Source organism: Salvia splendens, chromosome 21, assembly GCF_004379255.2.
Source record: "Salvia splendens isolate huo1 chromosome 21, SspV2, whole genome shotgun sequence".
In the NCBI taxonomy this organism is placed as follows: Eukaryota; Viridiplantae; Streptophyta; class Magnoliopsida; order Lamiales; family Lamiaceae; genus Salvia; species Salvia splendens.
The window spans coordinates 20,975,490-20,984,933 of NC_056052.1; positions in this window are offsets into that span (position 1 = coordinate 20,975,490).

Consider the following 9,444-nt stretch of genomic DNA (forward strand, 5'->3'; position numbering starts at 1 on the left):
CTTCACTGTATCTTGTAGATGGTTTAGGGATTCTTCTGACCCTATCTCTGGCTAGAACATAGTCACCCAAATCCTGCTGCTCTTCTTCAGGGTTCAAGACATCAGCATCTGCTTCTTCTTGTTCACTATGATTTCCCATCTGCTGTTCAGGCTCAGCAATTCTATCTGCTCCAGAAACCTCCACCTGAACTGATTCCTCAGCCTCCTCAGGTTCTGGAACACCCATCTCCACCATCCTCTCAGGCTCTGGTTCTTTCTCAGAATGAGATGGCCTCTGGCTCTCTTGAGCCTTTTCCAGAAATGGCATCCTACTTTCTTCAAATTGCACATCTCTAGAGATAATAACTTTCTGATTTCCTGGCTCTATGCACCACAGTCTGTAGCCCTTCACTCCCTTTTGGTATCCAATCATCACACATCTCAAGGCCCTTGGCTCCAACTTACTTTGCCTGATGTGTGCATAAGCCATACAACCAAAAATCTTCATATTCGAATAATCCATGGCCTTTCCATACCATCTCTGATCAGGAGTGTCAAAAGCTATAGCTGAAGAAGGACTTCTATTGATGAGAACTGCTGCCATACTCACAGCCTCACCCCAGAATCTCTTAGCCATTCCAGAGCCAAAGAGCATACATCTAACTCGCTCTAGGATGGTTCTATTCATGCGCTCAGCAACTCCATTCTGTTGGGGATTAGATGGAGATGTCCTATGCCTCTTCATACCTTTCTGCTTGCAGAAAGAATCAAACTCCCCACTCAGAAATTCCAGCCCATTATCAGTTCTTAAACACTTCAAAGAACACCCTTTCTCCACCTCCACTTCCCTACACCACTCCTTGAATTTCATGAATGTCTCTGACTTTTCCTTCAAGATAAACACCCATAATTTTCTAGAAAAATCATCAATAATGGATAGAAAGTATCTACCTCCACCCAATGAAGCTGGTGTAGCTGGGCCCCACAAGTCACTGTGGGCATAGTCTAGTGGTGACTTTGAGCTGTGAATTCCTCTTCCATAGGGCAGTTTCTTACTCTTTCCGAGCACACATTGCTCACACAAACCCAACTGCTCATTGGGATTTTCCAGCTTAATCAGCTTCTTCTTGGCCAATTCTTTAATTCCAGTTTCTCCCAAGTGTCCGAGTCTGAGATGCCACATTCTTAAGTCTAATACCTGCACCAGATTCACAGATCCAGTAACCACACTTGCCTTTAGATAGTATAGGCTTCTCTTTCTCTCAGCCATCATAACAACATCACCATTCTTGACGATGTTCATAATCCCATCAGATAATATGCAATTATATCCTGCTGCATCCAACACTCCAATAGAGATCAAATTCCTCTTAATCTCTGGAATAAACCTCACACCAGTGAGTAACCTGATGGAGCCATCATGAAGTCTAAGCCTGATGGACCCAACTCCTCTGATTCTGCATATCTGGTCATTTCCTAACAAAACTGATCCAGCTGCATTCTTGATTTCCTCAAAATGACTTCTAGTTGGACACATGTGGAAGCTACATCCAGAATCCATGATCCATGGAAGTTCTTCCATGTCCTCAGTCACACACAGAGCCTCCGGGACCACCAACTCTTCTGCAATATCAGCATTGTTCTTGCCATTCTCTTCCTCGGCCTGCTTCTTCTTCCAAACCCAACAATTCTTCTTTATGTGGCCTGGTTTCTTGCAGTGATGGCATGATCTGGTCTCTTTCCAGTCAGCTGTCTTGTTTTTCCATGGCTTCTTCTGTGACTTTCTTTTCACATTCTTCTTGTGATCAGCAACACTCAGACTCTCAGACACCATTTCAGTGGACTTTGGATTAGATTTCTGGATTTCCTTGAGCTTTAGAGCAGAGTACACCTCTTCATATCCAATCTTGGACTCTCTACCAAGAAGTATAGCATCCTTGAAATGCTCATAACTTGGTGGCAAGGAATTCAACAACATCAGAGCCTTGTCCTCATCTTTAATCTCTTCATCAATGTTCTCAAGATCATCGATGCATTTCCCAAATTCTTCGAGCTGTTCCAACACACCTTTTCCATCAGCAATCTTGAAAGTGAGAAGTTTCTGCTTCAGGTGCAGCCGATTTGCCAAGGATTTGGCCATGTATAATGACTCCAACTTGGACCAAACTCCAGCCGCTGTCTCCTCCTTTGAAACTTCTCTGAGGACTCTGTCATTGAGGTTGAGTATCAAGGTACTATATGCCTTGTACTCTCTGTCTTGAGCCTTTGCCTTCTCCTTTTCATCAGGCTCGGGCTTCTCCTCCTCATTACTGCCTCCACCATTTAGGGTTTCCCATAAACCCTGTTGCATCAAGATTGCTTTCATCTTCAGCCTCCATAGGCCAAAATCATTTCGGCCTGTGAACTTTTCAACATCAAACCTTGCTGCAGCCATTATTCAAACAGGTTGAGCGCCTTCTTGAGGAAAAAAAAAAACAAAGAAAGAACTCCCAAAACTTTATGCCTTCTCGATCAATTCAGTGGACGAATTTCCCACAGACGGCGCCACGTTGTGAAGAACGAACCTACGGTTGTGATGATCGAAATGCAAATTAATGAAATGACAACATGCAAGGAAGAACACAAGCGAATTACGTGGTTCGGCGTAAGCCTACATCCACGGGCAGAATCTGGTGTGTTTCTTTATTGATCACTCGAGAAATTACAAACATAAGAGCACTCAAAACTCTCAAGAATTTACAAGATGGAAAACCCTCAACTCGCCCGAAAACTTCTTGCTTCGAGAGCTAAAAACGCACAGCTGAAAGATAACACTTCCTCTCTTGAATTCTCTCTCTATCACTTTTGATTTCTGTTGTTGTTGGTTCTGGAATGAATCGCAACTCCCTTAAGAAGTATCGATCAAGAAAACCGCCGAACAGCTTCCTTTGCCGAACAGCTTCCTTTGCCGAACAGCTTCCTTTTGCCGAACAGCTTCCTTTTGCCGAACAGCTTCCTTTGCCGAAAAACGGTTATAACCGTTTCCAACGGCTAGTTCCTGTTTTGGTTCCCAACGGCTATTTCCTGACTTGATTCTTCCACCAGCTCAATCCGATCTTGATGAGCTCAAACACTAACACTAAATGTACTTATCTAGGCATACAGTATTCAGTAATGGTTGGATGAAGACTTTGGAACATAGGTCCATATTCTTATAATAAGCTTGTGTATATAATGTGAGACTCGTTGGATTTTGTTTGGTTGAATTACAAGAATCTATATGATTATGGACCATCCAACTAAGGGGATATATGAATAAGTTTATTAATTAGCTATTAAATGTTACAGTACTATATCAAGAAGTTTTAGGCAATTAGAAAAAAAATGGGAAATGTATTACTACTACTCTATTAATAAATTGAATAGTAATTGGTGTGTGTGTGTGTGATTTCTCAAAGCATACACTAGAGTATTATTTTTTTTTGGAGAGATTTCAATGTTGACCACTCGTGATATCTTATTATGTTAAGTGGCACGAGAGGATAACATAAATCTTTAAGGACTCGTTTGATAAAAAAGATGAGATATGAGAAGATATGTGAAATAAGATAAGAAATACGGATTTTATGTCAAGATATGCAAAGATGTGATTTTTTTTTAGTTGTTGTTTGATAGAAAAGAAATTATCTAAATTTGTATAGTATATTATATAACATGGCTTAACTTGACAAATTGGTGAGTTACATAAACATGGTTAAAGTTAAAATTTTGGTAAGATTGAAAAGGGCCTTTGTCTTATATTGGGCTTTGAGTTAAGCTTAACTATGATATCAAACAATTAGAAATATCCATATCTAATTTTCAATCTTGGTATTACTAAGTTATCAAACACGCCCTAAACAATAATACCATTCTGTCAAACAAGTGTTATCTGATAGATCTTGAAGACCGGATAATTAACTTTGCAGATTTAAAATGGGATTTAATCAAGTAAGATATTGTATTTGGATTAATAGTGTTTTATATCTTCAATGTTCTGTGCATTTGAAAAAATGTCCCTAATTTTTGTTTTTCCGTCAAATGTTTTAGTATCTTTCAGCGTTTTTCATTTTAACACGTGAAATAACTATGTTTTATCAAAAAATAAGAAGGGCACTATACCAATAAAAAAAAGGTTAATAGTGCTTTGTATTCTATTTTTTTTCTCAAAAATGAGAAAAAATTTCTTAAGTAGTATTACCTTATAATTAAGTTGAAGACACTTTCTATATATATGCTAAACTTAGGGATATTTTCTAGTAGTAGTAGTAGTATATGCTAAAAATTGGTAAGGCAAAACGATATGAACATTTGCTATCTTTTATTAAAATGACGTCGTTGTGTGTGTTGAGGGAAAAAATATGTACATACCTAGTAAGTTATGACGATATAAATAACTTTTTAGTCACTACATTTTCTATGTCTCTATAATGAGACATTTTATGGAAAATGTTGAATGTTGGGGGCATTTGGTGAAAACCAAAATTTATGGATATTTTTTATAAATGCGCTTAAAGTCCCAAATATAAAACACTATTAATCTTTTTTTAATCAAATTAATCAATTGTATATTACAGTATACTTTAAGCAACATACCTTATTAGTGGTTGTCACCATCCACAACCATATCACGCATGGTCCGCCAAGTTTGCGGTTTCTTTTCAGTGTAATGTGATAATTGAGGTTGAAAATGTTGCTCTTCTCTCAAACATCATCGGATAGAATTCATTTTTGATATGTTGATACTATGCCTCACAAGATTAGTATTATTAATACAATGGTATCGATTCTTCTTTAGTCACTCACATGCTACCTTATATACTCCTACATTATTACTCTAACCACCTATCCACTACTTAGAGAATAAAACTTAGTTAAATATATCAAAAGGTCATTTTTCTAGTGAATTACAGTGTGTTCACTTACTCTTATAATTAGAGAAAAAAATAGTACTACTATTGAATTACAAAGTTCGAGTAATAGAATGATTCATCATCATCACCAATACACATTTTGTTTTGTTTGAGCCCAAAATAAATGTATTGAAATAAATTTTATATTGAAGCATAAAAAAATTTAAAATGTGTGGAAATGCCATCTCTACAAGAAATAAGGATTTGATCGAGATAAGTAGGAACCTTAAGAATAAAAATATAGAGAAAATTAATATTCGTGATGGGTTAAAAATGCAAGTAGCAGATTCTGAGAGAGTCTAATCTTGAGGTATATTTCAATCCTCCAACTACACAATAGCCATTAGTTTTGGGTACAACATGTTTTATTGATTCATTCCTTATCCAAATATTATACTATATTGTCTGGTTTTCGGTTGTACGTAATGAACCTTCCTTTGAAAGATTTCGTAATAATATATCTCTATGTATACTTAGTTTCGTTTTTTATTGTTCTGATTTTTCTATGGTTTCTATTAATTGTTATGTAGTGTTAGAAAACATATGTAAGTGAAATTTCATTTGATTCTGAACAAAAAACTGCAATCAACCATTGTGTTCGAAAACATATGTAAATGAAATTTCGCTCGATTCAAATGCAGGAACTGCATTAATTCAACCATCGAAGGAATACATCCCGCTTTACATCTTGGCGATCCAAGGCTAAAAAAGGTTCCCACATTAGAGCATCCACAGTGGGGCAGACGATAGTCCACCCGATGCATCGGGCGTGCTATCGTCCACCACTGTACACATGCGGACTATGCTCGATACATCGTCTGTGCCATATGCATCGTCCGCGGCATCGTCCGTCCCAGTGCGGGCGACGCGGACGATGCAACGCGTTTTAGTTTTTTTTATATTTTTTTAATTTCTTATATCTATATATACCTCACTTTTTATTCTATTTTTTCACACTTTTCTCTCTCATCTCTCATCTCAATTATCTTTTCCCCACACACCAACCTTTCTCTCACTAAAAAAATGAGACCCAGCGACGATTGGAGTACCTCGGAGGGCATTACTTGGGCCTTGTTCGATTGCGTTCATGAGGCTGCAGCGGAATGCTTGGCCGAAATGGAGCGCGAGCGTGAAGCGGCGGAGCAGGCCCAAGCGGAGCAGATTTAGAGGCCGATTCACCATCGGACGTTTGTCCGCCGCGAGCACGACCAAGCTCACCAACGTCTTTTCGCAGACTATTTTGCGGAGGAACCACGGTGGAGCCCGACGGTTTTTCACTGCCGGTTTAGGATGAGGCGAGATCTTTTTCTCAGCATTGTCCACACGTTGGAGGCACGTGATCCTTACTTCCAGTATCGGGAAGATGGCATCGGCAGACCCAGACTTACGCCATTGCAGAAGTGCACGGTTGCGCTCCGACAGTTGGCCTACGACACCACGGCGCACCACTTGGCCGCGAGTGCCTGAAGAAATTATTGGAAAAAATGTGTAAAATAGAGAAACTTTTGATGTGGCCAAACCTTTGGCTCTTCATCTTGTGTAACCTCCAAATGCATTATGGGATGCCTTAATGCCATGACTCTTCATGTAGGCACACCTATCCTATAAATAGATGGAGTTTTGGGAGATGAGAACACCAACAACAAATATTCTCTCTACTCTCTCTAGTCTCTACATTCTAGTGTGCATCTTAGGAGCATTGCATTGCTCGGTTCTTGCTTCCAATTCAAGTTCGCTGGAGCCTACGAGTTTGAGGTGCTTCAACTCGATAGGAGGAAAGTCGTTTCATCTTTGGGGACATTATGTCAATCCGTGAGCACTAGCCGGGGCATATTTCATCTTGCGGAGAGAGGGTCACCTCGACTCGACTTGAAGAATACTATAGTTTGCATCTCTTTACGTTCATTGTAATTTATATTGTTACATTTACCTTTCAGTTTTTGTTCTTTTGTAATAGCAAGGGTTGTCCATGTAAAGGCTGCAATATTTCCAACAATCGGAAGACGAAATATTATACTCTTGCTGAAATCATGTCGACCGAAGCTAGAGGGAACGGAAACAACACCATTGGATCGTCTTCTGCTGCCGCTAACACCTCAATGTTGGCACCTGTTTCGACCTCAAGGGTCATGGCTCAAGCTGAGAAGCCTGAAAACTTTAAGGGCTCAGAATTCAAACGTGGCAACAAAAGATGTTGTTCTACCTAACTACGTTGGGTGTTGCCAACTTCCTCGAGGAGGATGCTCCAACTGTACCTGAGGAAGAGACGGACTTTAATGTTTGAGCTGCCTATGATGTTTGGCATCAAGGAGATTTCTTGTGCAAGAATTATATCTTGAACGGCTTAGAGGATAGTCTCTATTCTATCTTTGTTGGGGCTAAAACCTCCAAAGTGTTGTGTGAGGCTCTTGACAAGAAGTATGGCGTCGAGGACGCCGGTACAAAGAAATTGTAGTCGCAAAGTTTTTGGACTACGAGATGGTGGACTCTCGTTCAGTGGTGGCGCAAGCTGAAGAGTTACAAATCATAGTCCACGATGTCCACGCTGAAGGGATGGCCCTACCAGACCAGTTCATTGTTTCTTCAATGATCGAGAAGCTTCCTCCGTGTTGGATGGATTTCAAGAACTATCTAAAGCACAAGAGAAAGGAGATGACGACAGAAGACCTAATAGTCCGTCTTCGTATTGAAGAGGACAATAGGCGGTACCATTAGAAGTCGGGAGGGCCAGAAGTCGCCAAGGCAAATCTGATGGAGAAGGGACAATCCTCCAAACATCCCTGCCCGAGCGCAAAAGATAAGGGCAAATGGAAGGCAACTGTTGGCCGAAAGTTTGAAGGCAACTGCTTCAACTGTGATTAGCCGGGCCACATGGCGAAGGACAACCGGAAGCCTAAGAAGATGAAATTCAAGAAGAGTGCTCAAATGGTCGAGAGAGATTTCAACGATGATGATTTGGCTGCTGTGGTTTCTGAAGTGAACCACATTGACAATCCGAAGGCTTGGTTTGTTGACACCGGAGCTACTGTGCATGTGTGCTTCGATCGTAGCCAATTTTCGACCTACAAGCAAGTCGAAGGGAAGAAGCTCCACATGGGCAACCAAGACTCGTCTGAAGTCGTTGGCATGGGTGAAGTGAAGCTTTTAATGACATCTGGTCGTGAGCTGAAGCTGAAGGATGTGCTGCATGTCCCAGACATCCGTAAAAATCTTATTTCTGGTAGTTTGCTTGTTAGTCATGGCTTTAAGCTAGTGTTTGATTCTGACAAGTTTGTTTTATCTAAGTTTGGTACTTTCCTTGGAAAAGGTTATCTTTCCAATGGTTTGTTCAAACTCAATGTAATGGCCAAGGGTCGTGTACCGAATCAAGTGAATGCTAATAAGAATACTTCTTCTTCTTACTTGTTTGAGTGCTCTGATTTATGGTTGTAGATTAGTACATGTAAATCTAAATGCTATAAAAAGATTAGTGAATCTTGATTTACTAAAAGTTCACGAGTTTAACTCACAAAAGAAATGTGAAGTCTGTGTTGAAGCAAAAATGACCAAGCTACCGTTTCGCTCAATAGAACGGAGCACAAAACCTCTAGAGTTAATCCATACAAATGTATGTGATTTAAAATTTGTGCAAACTAGAGGTGGTAAAAAGTATTTCATCACATTTATAGATGATTGTACAAGGTATTGTTACCTTTACTTATTAAGAAGTAAAGATGAGGCAATTGAAGCATTTAAAGACTTCAAAAATGAAGCCGAAAATCAACTTAATTGTCGAATAAGTGTGTTCGAAGTGATAGAGGTGGTGAGTATGTAGCCCTGTTTGCAGAATTATGTCATGCAAGTGGTATAATTCACCAAACAACGGCTCTATATTCTCCCTAGTCAAATGGAGTTGCTGAACGAAAAAATCGAACACTTAAAGAGATGATGAATGCTCTGTTGATTAATTCTGGTTTATCCCAGAACATGTGAAGGGAGGCTGTGTTAACAACGAATCATATCCAGAACAAAATTCCACTCAAAGAAAGGGATGTGACTCCTTATGAGTTGTGAAAAGGAAAGAAACCTTCATATACATACCTTAAAGTGTGGGGGTGTTTAGCGAAGGTACAAGTGCCGCCTCCAAAACTAGTTACAATTGGTCCTAAAACTGTGGATTGTATCTTTGTTGGATATGCACTTAACAGCAACGCATGTCGTTTTTTAGTTCATAAGTCAGCTATACCTGATGTAGCTGAAGGAACGATAATTGAATCTAGGAATGTTGTATTCTTTGAGAATGTGTTTCCTTGCAAGAAGCAAGATGATCGTTCTAGTGATAGAATGGTGGATGAAGCCACTAGTTCTAATTATCCAAAAGAAACGAGGTCAAGTCCTGAGAATGAAGAACCAAGACGTGGTAAAAGAGTTAGAGTTGCTAAGACTTTTGGTCCAGACTTTATAACTTTCATGTTGGATGGTGAACCAAAGTCATTGGCGGAAGCTTTATCTGGCCCAGACGCAGCGTGGTGGCAAGAAGCTATCAACAGTGAAA